The 19,240-nt window shown below is 39.1% G+C and overlaps 1 protein-coding gene across 3 annotated transcripts in view; it reads left to right on the plus strand.

Moving 5' to 3' along the window:
- The window catches only part of CBFB (core-binding factor subunit beta), a 59,676-nt gene that overhangs the window by 5,509 nt on the left and 34,927 nt on the right, over positions 1-19,240 (plus strand). The window lies entirely within an intron of this gene.

Here is a 19,240-nt window from a genome sequence, read left to right on the forward strand (position 1 = left end):
GTAACATTTGAAACTTAATTCCTTTGAAGTGTTGACAAGAAATTTTTTGTTCTACTAAAATGTGTGTGACTATAGTGTTGTAAAAAAAAAAATGAAATTTAGAGAAAAATGGGAAAAGCCTGTGTAGGTTTAAAATTTAATAATATTTGGAAATAGTTTATGGTTAGCTTTCTACTTCTGTTAATATAGCAGATTTAATTTTGAGAAAAACAATGTGAAGATGTTAACTTGGAAATAATTTTTTTGTTTTGAGGAAAAGCTTCTGGGAAACATAAATGTCTTAAAATTATTATGTTGGAAGTTTAGGTTGAATATATGGAAAATGTAGTTGGAAATGTTTAAGCTGAGAGCCATATTAAAATCTAAGTTAAATGTGTTTATGATTTTGATGAAATGTTAATGAATAATATCTTGGATTGGTTCATCTTTTAATGTGGAAATTGACTTCTTGAAATAAAATATTTAAAGAAAATTTTTTGACCTCATTTTGTACTCAGTATTTCTCCTGTTTCCTTTGCAGTGTATTTCTATACCTATTTTTATTAACTTGCTAAATTACTTTTCTAAGTGTCATCGTGAATAGTATAACCTATCACTTTATTTGCAAAACATAAGGAACATCTAAATAGTCCTTTGAGGAACTTAAAAGATTTTTGTATTGGACTGTATTAGGAAAAGGATTTTCTTTTTATTTATTGATTGAATTTTTGAATTTTATTTTTTATACAGCAGGTTCTTATTGTTATCTATTTTATACATATTAGTGTATACATGTCAATCCCAATCTCCCAATTCATCCCACCACCACCACCCCTCCGAAAAGGATTTTCTTATTTTGTATATATACAACGAAGAGGGGTTTTTTTGTTTCCTTTAATTTTATTTATTTATTATTTTTAAAAATAAATTTTATTGATTGATTGATTTTGGCTGTGTTGGGTCTTCGTTGCTGCACATGGGCTTTCTCTAGTTGTGGCGAGCGGGAGCTACTCTTTGTTGCGGTGCGCAGGCTTCTCTTGTTGTGGAGCACGGGCTCTAGGCACACGGGCTTCAGTAGCTGTGGCACGTGGGCTCAGTAGTTGTGGCACATGGGCCCTAGAGCATAGGCTCAGTAGTTGTGGCGCACGAGCTTAGTTGCTCTGCGGCACGTGGGATCTTCCCGGACCAGGGCTTCAACCTGTGTCCCCTGCATTGGCAGGCGGATTCTTAACCACTGCGCCACCAAGGAAGTACAAGACCACATTATCTTTGGACTTAAGCGCCACCAAGGAAGTACAAGACCACATTATCTTTGGACTTAAGCCATTGAGATGTTTTCAGTTATATGATCAACAAGAACAAAAACGTTAGATGGCTTATTCTAGAATTTAGAGGTTTTGTTTTCAAATATATCAGGAAGAGTGCTAGAACTGATGTAAGAAACTTATATTTTAATACTTGTTTTATAATTTTTTTTCTGTAAAGGGCCAGAGAGAAAATATTTTCAGTTTTGCAGGCGTATGTTCTCTGTTGCAACTACTCAGGTTCGCTGTTACAGTGTGAAAGGAGCCATAGACAATACGTAAACAAATGAACGTGGCTGTGTTCCAAGGATGGTAATGCTGGCAGAAATCTGTATCTTTCCCTCAGATTTAAATCTGTAAATGTTTGTGCATAGATGATATATTTCTCAAATATAATTTTACCAACACTTGTACTACGCCAGTAGAATCTAGGGGAAAAAAAATTTAATGAAAAAAAAACCCTGCTAGTATATCACTCTATACCACTGGGATAAATAAGTACTCCAGTGAATTTAGAGAAAAGATAACCCGTGTTTTCTCATCCATAGAGCTCAGGCTACAGGGTCTCTTATTTCTCGTCCTCCTTTTTTATGATGTCTTTCTGATAACCATTAACGTTTATTTCTGTGCCCATAGGACTAGAAGCAAAGCAAATTGAAGGAATTTCCCTAAATGTTAATTATTTGCCTCTGCTCCTTATATTGGATCCAAAATCAGTGTCTCTTCTTCCACATACTCTTGACCTTGTTACATCCTAAGGCAGCTTAGTTCTCTTCCCATTCAGACCCAGCTTTGAGAAGATGAGTGGTTAAGCCTTTCAAGTTAGGTATAATTAAGTCCTGGCTTCATATACTACTTCATTTATTACTCTATAACTTTGGACAAGTTATTTTATCTTTATGGTCCTCAATTATAACGTGAGTTTAATACATATCTCCCAGGGTGGCCGTAGTGATTAAATGAAATAGTGTATATAAAGTGCTTAGCTCAGTACCTGACACAGTTACTCAAAAATTCATTCAGAAGTTCTTTGTTGAACACCTGTTATGTATACTGAGTGAACACTGTCCTGGGCACTTGAGATGCATCAGTGAACAAAACAAAGATCCTGTCCTAGAGGTTGTTTTATGGAAGGAATGGAGTAGTAGGCAATATGCATAGTACATAAGGTATGTAATATGTTACAGAGTGGTAAGTGCTCTGGAAAAAAAGGAAAATTAGAGTAAAATAAGGGTTATCAATGAACAGGAATGTCTGTAATTTTAAATAGGATAGTCTGGGTAGAGAAGGTCATATTTGAGCAGAGACCCGAAGGAGGTTAGGGAATGATGAGCCATGCAGATATCTGAAGGAAAGATGTTCCAGACAGAGGACACAGCCTTGTAAAGGCCCTAGAGTGGGAGCTTGCACAGTGTGTTTATTAAACAACAAGCGGGCCGGTATGGCTGGAGTAGACTGAGTGAGGAGGAGAGGAGTAGAAGAGATGAAGGAGATGTCAAGGAGCCGGTTTATGTGACTATGGGAGACCATGCAACAAGGTGGACTTTATTCTGAGTGGAGTGGGGAGTAGTTTCTGCTTTTTGAGCACATCAGTGATATGATCTGCCTTAAGTTTTGAAAGGATCACTCTAGCTGCTGGGTTAACAGGTTTAGGGGGCAAGAGTGAAGCAGGGGGACCAGTTGGGCTATTGCTTTAGTCTCGGTGAGAGACTAGGCTGGTAGCAATGGAAGTGGTGAGAAGTAGTCATAGTCTGGATATATTTTGAGGTAGAGCCAACAGGATTTGCTTATGGATTGGATGTAAGGTGTGAGAGTCAAGAATGACTCCAGGGGCTTCCCTGGTGGCGCAGTGGTTAAGAATCCGCCTGCTAATGCGGGAGACACGGGTTTGAGCCCTGGTCCGGGAAGATCCCACGTGGCATAGAGCAGCTAAGCCTGTGTGCCACAACTACTGAGCCTGTGCTCTAGAGCCCACAAGCCACAACTGCTGAGCTCACAAGCCACAACCACTGAAGCCCGTGCTCCTAGAGCCCATGCTCCGCAATAAGAGAAGCCATTGCAATGAGAATCCCGTGCACCACAACGAAAAGTAGCCCCTACTCGCCACAACTAGAGAAAGCCCACGGGCAGCAACGAAGACCCAGCTCAGCCAAAAATAAAATAAATTAATAAATAATTTTTTTTAAAAAATCTTTAAAAAAACGAATGACTCTGGGCTTTCCTGGTGGCACAGTGGTTAAGAATCCGCCTGCCAATGCAGGGGACGCGGGTTTGAGCCCTGGTCTGGGAAGATCCCACATGCCGCGTAGCAGCTAAGCTCGTGCACCATAACTACTGAGCCTGCGTGCTGCAACTACTGAAGCCCACGAACCTAGAGCCCGTGCTCCACAACAAGAGAAGCCACCGCAATGAGAAGCCTGGGCACTGCAACAAAGAGTAGCCCCCACTCGCCGCAACCAGAGAAAGCCTGCGCGCAGCAACGAAGACCCAACACAGCCAAAAATAAATAAATAAATTAAAAAAAAAAAAGAATGACTCTTAACTTTCTGGTTAGAGCAGCTGGGAGTATGGGATTACTGTCATCTGAGATGAGAAAAGCTGTGGGTGGAGCAATTTTGAGGAGCAGTTTAGTATATGTGAGTTTGTGGTGGTAGCTTGTTGCAGCTTCTGTTTTCTCACCACCCACCCTTAACTTCTTAAGTTATGGCACTGTTTTTTCATAAGTGACCCTTTGCTTATCTCAAGAGTTCAGTGGCTTTTTTTTTTAAATCAACTTTATTGAAGTATAGTTTACTTACCAAAAAATGCACCCACTTTAAGTGTATAATTTGAGTTTTAACAAATGTACACACCCATGTAAACACCACCCACAATCCAGATAATGTTTCAGTCCCCTCGTGCCCTTTTACAGGAATCTGGGAGTGGCTTGGCTGGGTGGTTCTGGCTTAGGGTCTCCTAGGAGATTGCAGTCAAGCTCTTGGGGCTGTGCAGCCTCTGAGGGCTTGGCTGGAGCTAAAGGATCCCCTTCCAAGCTCACTCATCACTTTTGGTCAGTGGCTTCAGTTCCTAGTCACATGTTCCTCTCCATAGAGAGAAAAAGAATGAGGTCACCCTGCTTTTTATGACCTATTCTCTGATCACTTGTGTCTTCTCCTGTTCATTAGAAGTGAGTCACTAAGTCTAGCCCACACTCAACAGGGAGGGGGTTGGTTTATTCACAAACATGAGAGGAGGCTGGGGTCATTGGGGCCATCTTGGAGGCTGGCTACCACAATGTTCACTTAAATTTGATGAATTCAGAAAAAAATTAGAATGCTGATAGGAAACAGAAGCTCCATAGTCTCTTTGATTTGAAATACGGCTTTATGATCTAAGAAAGTGGTCATAGCAAAACCAGTCCTTTTATTCATTCTTTCTACCTTTGTGTTTGTAGGAATATTTTCAAACCAAGGGTCTTCAGTAAGGAACGTCTGTTAATGGATAACTGACCATCAAGTCAGAGCACACAATTTTATAGTCTTGCAAATATATTTGAAACTTTTGCACCCAGGTATCTAGTGAGTTGTCTACATTGACTCTTAATAAGGGTCTTTCTTAGAAGAGGTTTAAAATAATACAGTGTAGTGGAAAGAGCTCTGGATATAAGACAAAAGACAATCATAACTGGTTTCCTTACCTGTAAATGGGAATCAGAATGTCTTCCCTATTCATATACCTCATGTGAGGATTAAATGACGTACCAGAATATGTGAAAATGCCTTTTAAATTGTAAAGCCCTATCCAAAGTTAGGCTATTTGATGGGTTTGTAGGGTGAGATTATAGATAATCAAGGAGTTTTAGTGCTGTAGAGTGCCTTAGGTCAGCTTCACTTCAGGTAGCTCTACTATGTTGGGAGACTGCATCTTTCCCAAGTGGTCCATCCTGGTATTTTATAAACCTAAACAGCCAAAATGTTTATAATTCTTCCTTAACTTAAACTGCTTTCCTCTAATTTAGCTGTCAGAAGACAAGGGATGCAACAGATAGAATTGAAATCATTCTTATGTTAAATTTTTGTAGACCAAACAACACCCAATTCATTTGATCTTTCCTCTTAGAATCTATTTCCAATTGATTTTTATTTCAAACAAATGCAGATAATTATGGTTGACCATAAGTTATTAGTCTTGAGTGGTCAGAGTAATGGTTTTTGCATGCATTGTGTTTTTGAAAGCCTCCTTAGGTTTTTAAATTAATGATTGTTTATGCTTACTACGTGATCCTAGTTTGTGAGCATGAAGGGTATGAAAACACTTTATAAACTGAACAAATGAACTTTATAGTGCTATTTACCATTTTTTCTATGGAAATTGAATATACTATCTAGTTTTATCTAGATATATCTAGAATATACTGTCTGGTCCCAGAAAAAGCAGTTAAACTTTATATGGTTGTTGCATTGCTATTTATACCTTATGATTTTAATTGATAGTCAGGTAATGTTAATAGCAGACATTGGGAGTAATTATAATGTGTATGGCGTTAGAGTAGGTACTTTTAAACATTTTTGATAAGTTATGTGTTTTACTTTTTTTGTCCTTTCTGAACATTTATACTTAAAATGAAAATCTTTTATCATTCATTTTCATCAGCATAAAATAAGAAAGCAGAATTTAACAGCATTTGATTTAATGCATGAGGACAAACTCTTGTTTTAAATGTCTTCAAAGGTCTGTGACTGCTGCTTCTGGAGTGTTTTGCTTACTTGCTTGCAGGATCTTTGTCCCAAAATAAATATTGTGTCTGTTTATATACCATCCACAATTTGGCAGAGTTTAGAGGACTCCTTAATGTTAGCTTTGAGAAATCCGTATTCAGGCTCAGCAGCAAGTTCCCTCTCCTCCTTATACAGCCCAGTCACTCCAAATAAAAGATATCTGTGGTAACGCTTCGGAATGTGGTTTCCCCAAGAGAAATTGAAGCAACTTTACAACTAACTTGTCAGATCTAGACTTTAAGTATTTCAATTCAACTAAACATGAAGTATATTTTCCAGCACTTAGTTATCAACAGTTCAGTGCATTGAAATAAGTAATCTGGGCTTTTAGAAAAGTTTTATTTCAATAATTTTTAAAAATAAATTTATTTTATTTATTTTTGGCTGCATTGGGTCTTCGTTGCTGTGCATGGGCTTTCTCTGGTTGTGGAGAGGGGGCTACTCTTTGTAGCAGTGCACGGGCTTCTCATTGCAGTGGCTTCTCTTGTTGCGGAGCACGGGCTCTAGACGCGTGGGCTTCAGTAGTTGTGGCACACGGGCTCAGTAGTTGTGGCTTGCGGGCTCTAGAGCGTAGGCTCAGTAGTTGTGGCACACGGGCTTAGTTTCTCCGCGGCATGTGGGATCTTCCCGGACCAGGGCTCAAACCCGTGTCCCCTGCCTTGGCAGGCGGATTCTTAACACTGAGCCACCAGGGAAGCCCTATTTCAACAATTTTTAAATCCAAGAAGAGTTGACTGACTTCATGAAGAAATAATAATGTTTAAAAATGAGAATATCATAGTACCTTCCAGTTAGAGTTACGTTAATTTTCATATATGGTAAATGTACCTCTGAAGTATTTGAAGATGATGTACTCTTTTTTTTTCCTCTCTTTTTTCTCCCAGGTTTTTTGAGATATAATTGATACACAGCACTGATCTTTTCCCCTTTTCTTGAATTGCATTATTTGCCTAGATTTACCTTTTAATGTAAAGATAACATTTTAGTCTTGGCCATATCTCAATTATATATTTCAAGCTAGAGATGTCAGAAAATATGTCTGAGAGAAACATCCTTAATTCTTTCCCTTTTTGCTTCTGTTTCCTACCCCAGTATTTTTGAATGATTAATTCAAACACTTCAAGGATAAAGACTATTGAAATGTTCAACTAAAGAAATCAGTTTTTGAGAAGGGCTGCTATATCCCAGCTTTACTGCTTCCCATTTTCTTTTGTAATTTTTTTTTTCAATTGTCATTATTGAGATATAATTTATATACAACAGAATTCACCTATTTAAGGTATATAATTCAGTGACAAATGTGTACAGTAGTTGGTGTGATTACTACCACAATAAAGATACAGAATATTTCCATAACCTCAGAAAGTTCCCTCATGCCCCTTTGCAGGCAGTGTCATTTCAGGTAACCACTATCTCCTTTCTATTACATACTATTTTGTCTTTTCTGGAATTTCATATAAATGGAATCATACAGTATGTAGTCTTTTGTACTTAGCAACTTGCTCTTGAAATTCATCTGTATTGTGTGTATAGTAGTCCATTCCTTTTTATTACTGAGTAGTATTCCACTGTTTGGACTTGTAACACTTTCTTTATCCATTTACCAGTTGATGGCCATTTGAGTTATATCCCCTTGTTTTGGCTACTCTGCTGCTTTGAACATTTATATACGAGTCTTTTATGTAGACATTTGTTTTCATTTCTCTTAGGTAGATATATAGGACTGAAATTACTGGGTTGTTTCATGAGTATAACTTTTTAAGGAACTGTCAAACTGCTCTCCAAAGTGGCTGTACAGTTTCACATTCCAACTAGCCATGTACGAAAGTTTCAGTTACTTCACATCTTTACTAACACTTTGTACTGTTGGTCTTTTTAATTTTAGACATTTTAGTGAGTTTGTAGTGGTATCTCATTTTGGTTTTAATTTGCATCTCCCTAGTGACTAATGATGTTGAGCATGTTTTATGTGCTCGTGTGCCATTTGTGTATCTTTGGCAGTGTCTGTTCAAAACTTTTGCCCATTTTTTGATATCAAGTTATTATTGAGATGTAAGCATTTTTTATGTATTAAATACAAGTTCTTTATCGATATTTTTGCAATTGAAGTTTTATTATGAGTCTGTTTTAAAGTAGAGATAGCCTTGACTGCATATAAAACGTTGTATTAGGGGACTTCACTGGTGGTCCAGTGGTTAAGACTCTGCGCTCCCAATGCAGTGGGCCCCGGTTTTAAAATATTTATTTAGAAAAACATTGTATTAGGAAATATAAATACAGATTCTGTCAAAACTGCTATAATGGAAGTGTAATTTTGGCTTCTGTTGTGCCTCTCTTAACTTTCTCTCATTTGTAAACTTTAATGCTGCCTGGCTCATAATGTTGATAATCTTGAAATTAATGGTAGTTCCTTCAAGAGCTTGATGTATTTTTCTTTAAGTCTTTATTGATTGATTGATTGATTGATTGCCGCGTTGCGTGGCGCATAGGATCTTAGTTCCCCAACCAGGGATCGAACCCATGCCTTCTGCATTGGAAGCAGAGTCTTAACCACTGGACCTCCATGTTTGGGTTTGTTTGTTTGGTTGGTTGGTTTTTTTGAGCTTGTGTTTTTATTTTGTTTATTATGGTAAAATACACATCACAAAAAATTTACCATTTTAACGGTTTTTAACTGTACAGTTCAGTATCGTTAAGTATATTAAAACTGTTGTGTAACTGTCACCACCATCCATCTCCAGAACTTTTGTCATCTTCCTCAAACTGAAACTCTGTACCCATTAACCATAATTCTCCATTCTCCTTTCCCATGCCCCCAGCCCCTGGCAACTGCCATTCTACTTCTGTCTTTGTGAATTTGATTCCTTTAGGTACCTCTTATAAGTGGAATCATATGGTATTTGTCCTGTTGTGACTGACTTATTCCCCTTAGCATAATGTCTTTAAGGTTCATCTGTGTTGTTTCAATGTAGTGGGGTTTTTTTTATATATATAAATTTATTTATTTTATTTTTGGCTGTGTTGGGTCTTTGTTGCTGCGCACGGGCTTTCTCTAGTTGCGGCAAGCAAGGGCTACTCTTTATTGTGGTGCGCCGGCTTCTCTTTACGGTGGCTTCTCTTGTTGTGGAGCACCGGCTCTAGGTGCGCGGGCTTCGGTAGTTGCGGCACGTGGGCTCAGTAGTTGTGGTTCATGGGCTTAGTTGCTCCGCGGCATGTGGGATCTTCCCGGACCAGGGATAGAACCCGTGTCCCCTGCATTGGCATTCTTAACCACTGCACCACCAGGAAAGTCCCTCAATGTAGTGTTTTAAAATAACCTTTTTCCTGACAAAAGAAATAAAAATTTGGAAAATACACTTTTAGAAAAGATATAAAAATCATCCATAACCTACCTCTTAGAAAACCATTGTTAATGTTTTGTTATATTGCTGTTCTTATTTTTTTCTGTGTATATTTAAATTTTAAAGTAAAAATTATTCTATTTGATATAGCATTTACTTTTTATCTTTGAATTTTCTGCACATCTTATTAATTGTAGGATACTTTTTTATCTGACATTAAAATATCCATATCTTTCTGATCTTACTGTTATTAACTATCAAAGAATAGAAAAATCAGAAATAGATACCTTTGTATAAGAAAGAAGCAACAAAATGATTATCAGTGTTAATTTTTAGAATAAAAAGATGAGAAATATGGACATCGATGTACCTAACGAGCACACATGAGTCTTCATCCATCTAGGAAATCTTTGCAAATGTAGGAAACAGTAGTCAGTCAATACTGTACACATGGCAATCATATGAAAAATCTTTTTCTCTCCTACAGAAAATTTTGGGCATTCTAGTAAAGGCGTTTTGGTGGGCAGAAAACGTTTATTAACTACGTCTGAATATATGGGACTCCCTTTGCTCCTGTGTACTCTAATTTCCTCATTTAAGAATTAGAATAATAATAGCAAACAGTTCTGTAGCACTGGCTATGTGCCAGGTGCTGTTTTAATTGCTACATAGATAACATAGATTGATACTTTTATGATCTCCTTTTTACTGAGAAGAAAGCATTTGTAAATTTTAATGCTATTTAGCTTGAGCAGACTTAGAGACTTTATTTATTTGATATCACTTCTTTGATACTTAGTTTTCTACAGAATATTAGAAGCCACAGACTAGCTAACTGTGTTCTTCATGTTATAGACAGTGATTTGGTGGGGAGTTTAATTACTGTTACCTTCTTTTATGAAAGTGTACAATGTAAATAGTTGGAAATTATTATCTACTATGAGCTTTTCAATTTAGGCTGGGCCTTCTCAAATTGATGTGTATTTAGGAACCAAGAATTTAAAATAACACTTAAAATGTGCCTTTTGGCAGTGTAACTGTGCTTTTAGGACTCTGATACTTTGCTGTGCTGTACTGTGTGTCCTCAGCAGGAAAGGGTCAAGTCTGGGAATGGTTGGCAGGTTGTTTTTACAGGGGAAAACCTTTCTTCCATGTATACAGTCAATACTAAGCCCTTCTGTGTTTTAAAACTTTAGATATGAAGGCAGATTAATCTTCAGATTAAAACAAAAGGGTAGGGCTTCCCTGGTGGCGCAGTGGTTGAGAGTCCGCCTGCCGATGCAGGGTACGCGGGTTCGTGCCCCGGTCTGGGAGGATCCCACATGCCGCGGAGCGGCTGGACCAGTGAGCCATGGCCACTGGGCCAGTGAGCCATGGCCGCTGAGCCTGTGCGTCCGGAGCCTGTGCTCTGCAACGGGAGAGGCCACAGCAGTGAGAGGCCCGCGTACTTCAAAAAAAAAAAAAGGTAGGGCTTCCCTGGTGGCGCAGTGGTTAAGAATCCGCCTGCCAATGCCGGAGACACAGGTTTGAGCCCTCGTCTGGGAAGATCCCACATGCCACGGAGCAACTACGCCTGTGCGCCACAACTACTGAGCCTGCCCTCTAGAGCCTGCGTGCCACAGCTAATGAGCCCGCAGGCCACAACTCCTGAAGCCCACGCACCTAGAGCCCGTGCTGTGCAACAAGAGAAGCCACTGCAATGGGAAGCCCTCGCACCGCAAGGAAGAGCAGCCCCAGCTCACCACAGCTAGGAAGAGCCTGCGCGCAGCAATGAAGACCCAACGCAGCCCCAAAAAAACAAAAACCAAAAAAACAAAAGGGTAGCCTAGGAACATGTGACTGCAGCATTTCCATTAGGAGAATTTAGATGTTTTCAAATAAATAAAATATTATGCCCATATTAAATGATATATATTTTTTTTTTTTTTTTTTTTTTTTGCGGTACGCGGGCCTCTCACTGTTGTGGCCTCTCCCGTTGCAGAGCACAGGCTCCGGATGCGCAGGCTTAGCGGCCATGGCTCACGGGCCCAGCCGCTCCGCGGCATGTGGGATCTTCCTGGACCAGGGCACGAGCCCGTGTCCCCTGCATCGGCAGGTGGACTCACAACCACTGCGCCACCAGGGAAGCCCAAATGATAATTTTTAATAAGTGTCTGGCTTCACTTGCAGAGTATTGTTTTAAATAATGGCCCTTTGGGAAAACCCTTCTAAATTTTTTGAGGGTGTTGCTTATTCCAGCTTTTCAGTCCTGGCTTGCCATCCCTTTGCTATCCAGAACATTGCTGCTGGGCCATTTTTTCTTTTTTTAATTGCAGTAAAATTCATGTAACATAGAATTCACCATCTCATCCGTCTGTACAATTCAGTGGTTTTTAATATATTCACAGTGTGCATCACCACTATCAAATTCAGAACGTTTTCAGAACTCGACCATTTAAAATACATTTTGACAATCTACAAACTAGCTTTTATGGTGATCACCACCACTAGTACTAGATGATATATACATTACTACTTCTCTTAATCCTGCGCTATAGTGAAGTCTTTTATTTGATATTGGAACACATTTAATGATAACTTGACTTTACAGCTGAGGAAACTGGGGCCTAGAGAGGCTAAATAAATCTTTAGTAGTCATGTAATCTGTTTCCTAGGTAGAGCCAGGATCGAGACCCAGGTCTTTTACCCCAAGAGTCTGTGTTGTTTGCAGTTTACCACACTGCTGCTAATAATCATTAGGTAAGTTGCTAGAAACTCCACATACCACTTCCCAAAGTTATTGAATATTTTGGCCCACCAAGTTATTCTTTCTTTTAAAGTGAATATTTTAATATGGTCATTTTTGACCTCATTTGATGACTTCAGAACAACCTTTAACTTCCATCTTTTTCCTTTCAACTTTAACTTTTCTTGAATTGTTTTTCTAACAGTGCAAATGATATTTGTGATGATAAACTGCTGGAAAACTACACATAATCAATTTTTTCTGTTAATAATTTGGTAAAGTCAGCTGTAATACTTTTAGAAATAATTCTTAACAGAGTTGACTCAGAATGGGTTACAATAAATAGCGTCTGCCTCTTTTATTTCATTACCTTTTTTTGGTCTTAGTTAAGGAACAAAGAATTTTATAACTTAATTTTGTATGTTTTTCACTTGAAATTGTACCTCTTGGGTCAGAACATTTTAGGACTCTCTTAAAAACGCCTTCCAATGCAGGGGACGCGGGTTCAATCCCTGGTCAGGGAACTAAGGTCCCACATGCTGGGGCAACTAAGCCTGCATGCTCTAGAGCCTGCATGCTCTAGAGCCCGTGCACCACAACTAGAGAACCCGTGTGCCACAACTAAGACCCAGTGCAGCCAAGTAAATAAATAAATGTATTTTTTAAAACGCATTGTTTACTTTGAATCACAGAATTAAGATGGCAGAACTAGTAAACTGTCTATTTTGGGTTGGGGGTGGGATATTCATATAGTATATTCTGAAGTCATGTGAAGAGTTCATGTCATTTATTGTTCTAGATGGCTAAGGATTTAACCATGAAATTGACTGTCCAGTCTCTATTTATTTTTAGGGAAATAGTCTATTTTTACGTGTCCTGAAATACTTAGGAAACATTAATAATGCAGTCCATTAATGCACCTGTGGTTTGGGTGAATGTATAGAGTTATGAGTTTTGGGTGTTAGCTTGTACCACTTACTGGCTCTGTGACCTTCTGCAAGTGAATTATTTAATCTCTCAGTTTTAATTTCTTCTTTTAAACTTTTTCTTCTTATTGGATGGTTGTAAACGTCAGATAGGACTTGGAAAAGTTTTGAGAGCTGTAAAGAATTTATATAAACCTAAAGTGGTAATGCTTGTTAAACCTGAGTGAAAAAGTACCGGTAAGAGAGAGTTAAGAAATGAAGGGAGCTATATGGAGCTGTTTTGGGGTGGGATAGGGACTTCTTTAAGCAAAGTGAGTTCCAAGTAGAGGCTTGGAGTTGCAGAGAGTCCAGAAATAGCATTCAGGGCCTCACAGTGTTAAAGTTGATGGTGGTTTGTGATGCTTATGCTAACATTACTTTTGTATACAGTGAGAAAGCCAGCAGGAATTTTTGTTGTTGTTGTTATTATTTATTTATTTATTTTGGCTGCACCAAGTCTTAGTTGCAGTGGCCCTAGTTGCGGCACGTGGGAACTTCATTGTGGCATGCGAGATTTTTAGTTGTGGCATGCGGACTTCTTAGTTGTGACATGCGGACTCTTAGTTGCGGCATTCGGACTTCTTAGCTGTGGCGTGCAGACTCCCAGTCGTGGCATGTGGAGCTTTCAGTTGCGGCATGCAGACTCCTAGTTGCGCATGCATGTGGGATCTAGCTCCCCGACCAGGGATTGAACCCAGGCCCCCTGCATTTGGAACACAGAGCCCTACCCACTGGACCACCAGGGAATTCCCAGGAATTTTAAATATACCTCCGTGAAGGACAGTTTTGTGTAAGAATATAAATCATATTACAGATTACCAAAGTTTAGACTAGACTAAAAATCTAAGGTTTTTTCTACTTAACAAAGCCATGTATATCTCAGAGTATGAATGTTGTTGGTGCGTGAGCATCTTCTCAGATGGCTCACAGAAGGAATGGCTCTTCCAGACGATGGACCATCAGTGTGTCTAGGTGGAGCATTCTTCTGAAAAATGATGTTTAGTGAAAATTTGCAACACATGACATTAAGTCTGTGGGACTGTACAATAAAACCAGTATAATATTTCAGCATACTTTTTGTGTTGTAAAATTTAATACAGTGATTTTTATTGACACTTAAAATACCTTATAAAATGTCCCAAATTAGGTGGGCTATTTCTGCATATTTTACTTTTTAAATGTTTGTTATTTAACGCATTTTCCCCTTAAAAGCTAGTCATGTTTTCATTTGTTAAGTGATCTTATGAAAGAGTAGATAAAAACATATGTATGGGGACTTCCCTGGTGGAGCAGTGGTTGAGAATCCACCTGCCAGTGCAGGGGACATGAGTTTGAGCCCTAGTCTGGGAAGATCCCACATGCCGTGGAGCAACTAAGCCCGTGCGCCACAACTACTGAGCCTGCGCTCTAGAGCCCGTGAGCCACAACTACTGAGCCTGTATGCCACAACTACTGAAGCCCGCACGCCTAGATCCCGTGCTCCGCAACAAGAGAAGCTACCGCAGTGAGAAGCCCGCGCACCGCAATGATGAGTAGCCCGCGCGCAGTAAGGAAGACCCAATGCAGCCAAAAATAAATTAATTAATTTTTAAAAAACATATGTACAGTTTTAGGAATAATAATAAAAGGAACATCCATGTGATGTCTAGTAGGTAGCCACTAGCCACGTGTGGCTTTTTTTTTTTTAGCAATATTATTTATTTTTTTAAACATTTATTTATTTGGTTGCACCAAGTCTTAGTTTGTAGCAGGTGGGCTCCTTAGTTGCAGCTTACTGGTTCCTTAGTTGTAGCACATGGGCTCTTTTAGTTGTGGCAGGTGGACTCCTTAGTTTTGGCATGAATGTGGGATCTAGTTCCCTGGCCAGGGATCAAAATCGGGGCCCCTGCATTGGGAGCGTGGAGTATTAACCACTCCACCACCAGGGAAGTCCCCACATGTGACTATTGAGCACTTAAAACGTGGCTAGTCTAGTTGACACGTGCTGTATGTGGAAAAGTACACAGTGAATTTTGAAAACTTGGTACAAAAAAAAGAAGCATGTAAGATATCTCAATAATTTTTATATTGATTACACGTTGAAATAATATTTTAGATATATTTGGTTAAGTAACATTACTGGGATTAATTTTACCTGTTTCTTTTTAGTGTTTTAAACATGGCTGCTAGAAAATTTACATTTATATATGTGAGTTGCATTTGTGGTTCCCATTATATTTATGTTGGATAGTGATGCCTTAAAAAACTTCACAGTCCTATTCCCCCCTCCACAAAAACTTCTCACTACCTTGATTAATATATTTACTTCCTTGCTTTTCTTTATCATCTTGTTCCTGTGGATGTATTTCTAAACAGTGATTTGTTTAATTTTGAAAAACTGAATATAGCAAGCACAAACTTCATGGCAATGTAAATAAAGGACTATAATGTCAGTACAACATGAAAGTTCCTAGGAGATAAGCTGAACAAAATCTCAGTGTTACTTCTGGATTCAGCTTCCTGGCGAATTTTAAAAGCCTCTGGGGAAGGTTGTGAGCCGAGTCATGAGTAGGTTATGGAAAACCTAGGGCTCATTCTGGATTTGGGGCATCTGGCACAATGTGAGCCATTGTTCACAGTATGCTGGAGGTCTGGAGGAAATAATGATCAGAGGAAGTGGGCTGCTCTATATTTTCTGATTCTAGGTTCACCATGAACTGCTTCCTTTTTACATGAGTTTTCCCATAACTCTTTTTATTTTATAAAACAAACTCTATACCCATTAAACAGTAACTCCCCATTCCTCGACTCCCCCTTCCCCTTTGTTCCTGGTAGCCACCATTCTTCTTTCTCTGTGATTTTGACTACTCTAAGTACCTCTTATAAGTGGAATCGTACAGTATTTGTCTTTTTATGACTGGCATATTTCATTTAGTATAATGTCTGGAAGATTCATCCATATTGTAGCATATTGCAGAACTTCCTTCTTTAAAAGGCTGAGGGCTTCCCTGGTGGCGCAGTGGTTGGGAGTCTGCCTGCTGATGCAGGGGACACGGGTTCATGCCCCAGTCCGGGAGGATCCCACATGCCGCGGAGCGGCTGGGCCCGTGAGCCATGGCCGCTGAGCCTGCGCGTCCGGAGCCTGTGCTCCGCAACAGGAGAGGCCACAACAGTGAGAGGCCCGCGTACCGCAAAAAAAAAAAAAAAAAAGAAAACGAAAAACAAAGGCTGAATAATAATATTCTATTGTATATATAAACCACATTTTGCTTATCTATTCATTCATCAGTGGACATGTGGGTTGTTTCCATGTTTTAGCTATTGTAAATACTGCTGTTATGGACATGGGTGTGCAAATATGTCTTAGAGACCCTGCTTTCAGTTCTTTTAGGTATATACCCAGAAGTGGAATTGCTGGATCATATGGTAATTCTCTTCTTAATTTTTTGAGGAATTGCCACATGTTGTCCCCAGAAGCTATATTCTTTTTTTTTTCTTTTAAGTCTTATATCATGTAACTTTTCTTTTTTTTCTTAGAATTTTATTTTTTTATACAACAGGTTCTTATTAGTTATCCATTTTATACACATTAGTGTATATATGTCAATCCCAATCTCCCAATTCATTACATCACCACCACCACCCCACCACCACTTTCCCCCCTTGGTGTCCATACATTTGTTCTCTACATCTATGTCTCTATTTCTGCCCTGCAAACCAGTTCATCTGTACCATTTTTCTAGGTTCCACATATATATGTTAACATATGATATTTGTTTTTCTCTTTCTGACTTACTTCACTCTGTATGACAGTCTCTAGGTCCATCCACGTCTCTACAAATGACCCAATTTCGTTCCTTTTTATGGCTGAGTAATATTCCATTGTATATATGTACCACATCTTCTTTATCCATTCATCTGTCGATGGACATTTAGGTTGCTTCCATGACCTGGCTATTGTAAATAGTACTGCAATGAACATTGGGGTGCATGTGTCCTTTTTTTAAAAAATTGTATGTATGTATGTATTTATTTATTTATGGCTGCGTTGGGTCTTTGTTGCTGTGTGCGGGCTTTCTCTGGTTGCGGTGAGCAGGGTCTACTCTTCATTGTGGCGTGTGGGCTTCTCATTGTGGTGGCTTCTCTTGTTGCAGAGCATGGGCTCTAAGTGCCTGGCCTTCAGGAGTTGTGGCTTGCGGGATCTGGAGTGCAGGCTCAGTAGTTGTGGTGCACGGGCTTAGCTGCTCCGCGGCATGTGGGATCTTCCCAGACCAGGGCTCGAACACATGTCCCCCGTTCCCCAGGGAAGCCCTGATAGTGTCTTTTGATGTACAAATTTTTTAAATTTTAATAAAGTCCAGTTTGTCTATTTTTGTTGTTGTTACCTGTTTCTTTGGTGTCATCCCCAAGAAATCATTGTTAAATCCAGTGTCATGAAGATTTTATCCTTGCTTCTAAGAGTTTTATAGTTTTAGGTCTTACATTTAGGTCTTTGGTACATTTTGAAGTAATTTTTGTAGATGGTGTTAGGTAAGAGTCCAACTTTATTCTTCCCCATTGAAGAGAAATGCAAATCAAAACTACAATCAGGGCTTCCCTGGTGGCACAGTGGTTGAGAGTCTGCCTGCCGATGCAGGGGACACGGGTTCGTGCCGCAGTCCGAGAAGATCCCACATGCCGCAGAGCGGCTGGGCCCGTGAGCCATGGCCGCTGAGCCTGCACGTCCGGAGCTTGTGCTCCGCAACGGGAGAGGCCACAACAGTGAGAGGCCCGCGTACAGCAAAAAAAAACAAACTACAATCAGATATCGCCTCACACCATTGAATGTCCTTTCCCCATTGAATGGTCTGGGCACCCTTGTCAAAAATCATTTGACCACCTATGTGAGGATTTATTTCTGGGTGTTTTACTCTAGTCCATTGGTCTATATGTCTTTATGCCAATACTATGCTGTTTTTTTTAATACTGTTTTGATTAATGAATCTTTACAGTAAGTTTTGAAATTGGGAAGTGTGAATCCTCCAGTTTTGTTCTTTTAAGATTGTTTTGGCTATTCAGGTCCCTATGCCTTTTTTTTTCTTTACTTTTACATATTTTAATTCATTTTCCATATGCCTTTTAGGATGGGTTTGGTTAACACATCCATTTATTGAGTGTGCGTCTGTCTGCGTGTGTGCATGCACGCGCGTGCACACGTTTGCTTGCTTAATCTTTTAAGTTCCAGGCACATTCTGTGTTAATCCATGTTACGATTTCTGCAAGAAGTACTGTTTTCTGTTTTGAACTGTAAGAAGTAGATTGGTAAATTACATTAAATCACTATAGAAGAAGCTAATTTTTACACTTAACATGCAACCCAGTTATGATTCAGAGGCAAGTGAGATTGAATGACTGTCTGTAATGATTATCCAACAGGCAAGCAGCTGACTATGCATTTCTAAATGAGGAGGAACATGTGACTAAAGGAGAATGAGTCAGAACCAAGTATCTTCTAAAGGAATCTGTTAAATAGACTACAGAAATGATTACAACTAAAAGGCAGGGTGCATACTTCCTTTGTGGAATATCTTGTTTTCCTGGGTGCCTGTGGCCATCCCAGTATTATTGCTTATCTTTTGATTCATTGGTGTGATCAACTGTTCATTGTCTCAAAAAAAAATGGCTTCTTTCCCTTGGAGAGAAATCACTGTGTAAAACTTTGGTGGAAGTATTGTGTGTAAGCATTCAGTTTCTATGGTGCTCTGTATGTTTCATAAGTGTATGTACATTGGCTTAACTAATTTTTACTATCAGCTATGAAAGAGGTATTATTTAGCCTTGATTTTACATGTGAGGAATCTGAGGCTTATTAGCAATCTTAAATGATTGGTCTCAAATACACTGTTAGAACCAGGATTTAAATCCAGGTTTTATCTGATTATAAAGTACATTTAGTTTTTACTCTTCCCATGCTGTCTTGGGGTTAAGCATAGTGATAATATTCCTTTCCTTTAAAAAATAATTATGGTTGATTCTCCTAATTTATGGTAGTTATCTTCTATAAAGTCCCTGCAGATGTGGAATTAGTGAACACCGAACAACTTCTTCCACGGAAAATACAGAGTTAGGTTCCTGCAAGCGTCTGGTCACAACACCTCCTCAGCCAGTTAATACATAATCTTTTTTATGTATGTTTCTGTTTAAAGACACC

Source organism: Delphinapterus leucas, chromosome 20 (assembly GCF_059928025.1).
Source record: "Delphinapterus leucas isolate spDelLeu-1000000601 "Yukka" chromosome 20, BTC_Dleu_Yukka2, whole genome shotgun sequence".
In the NCBI taxonomy this organism is placed as follows: domain Eukaryota; kingdom Metazoa; phylum Chordata; class Mammalia; order Artiodactyla; family Monodontidae; genus Delphinapterus; species Delphinapterus leucas.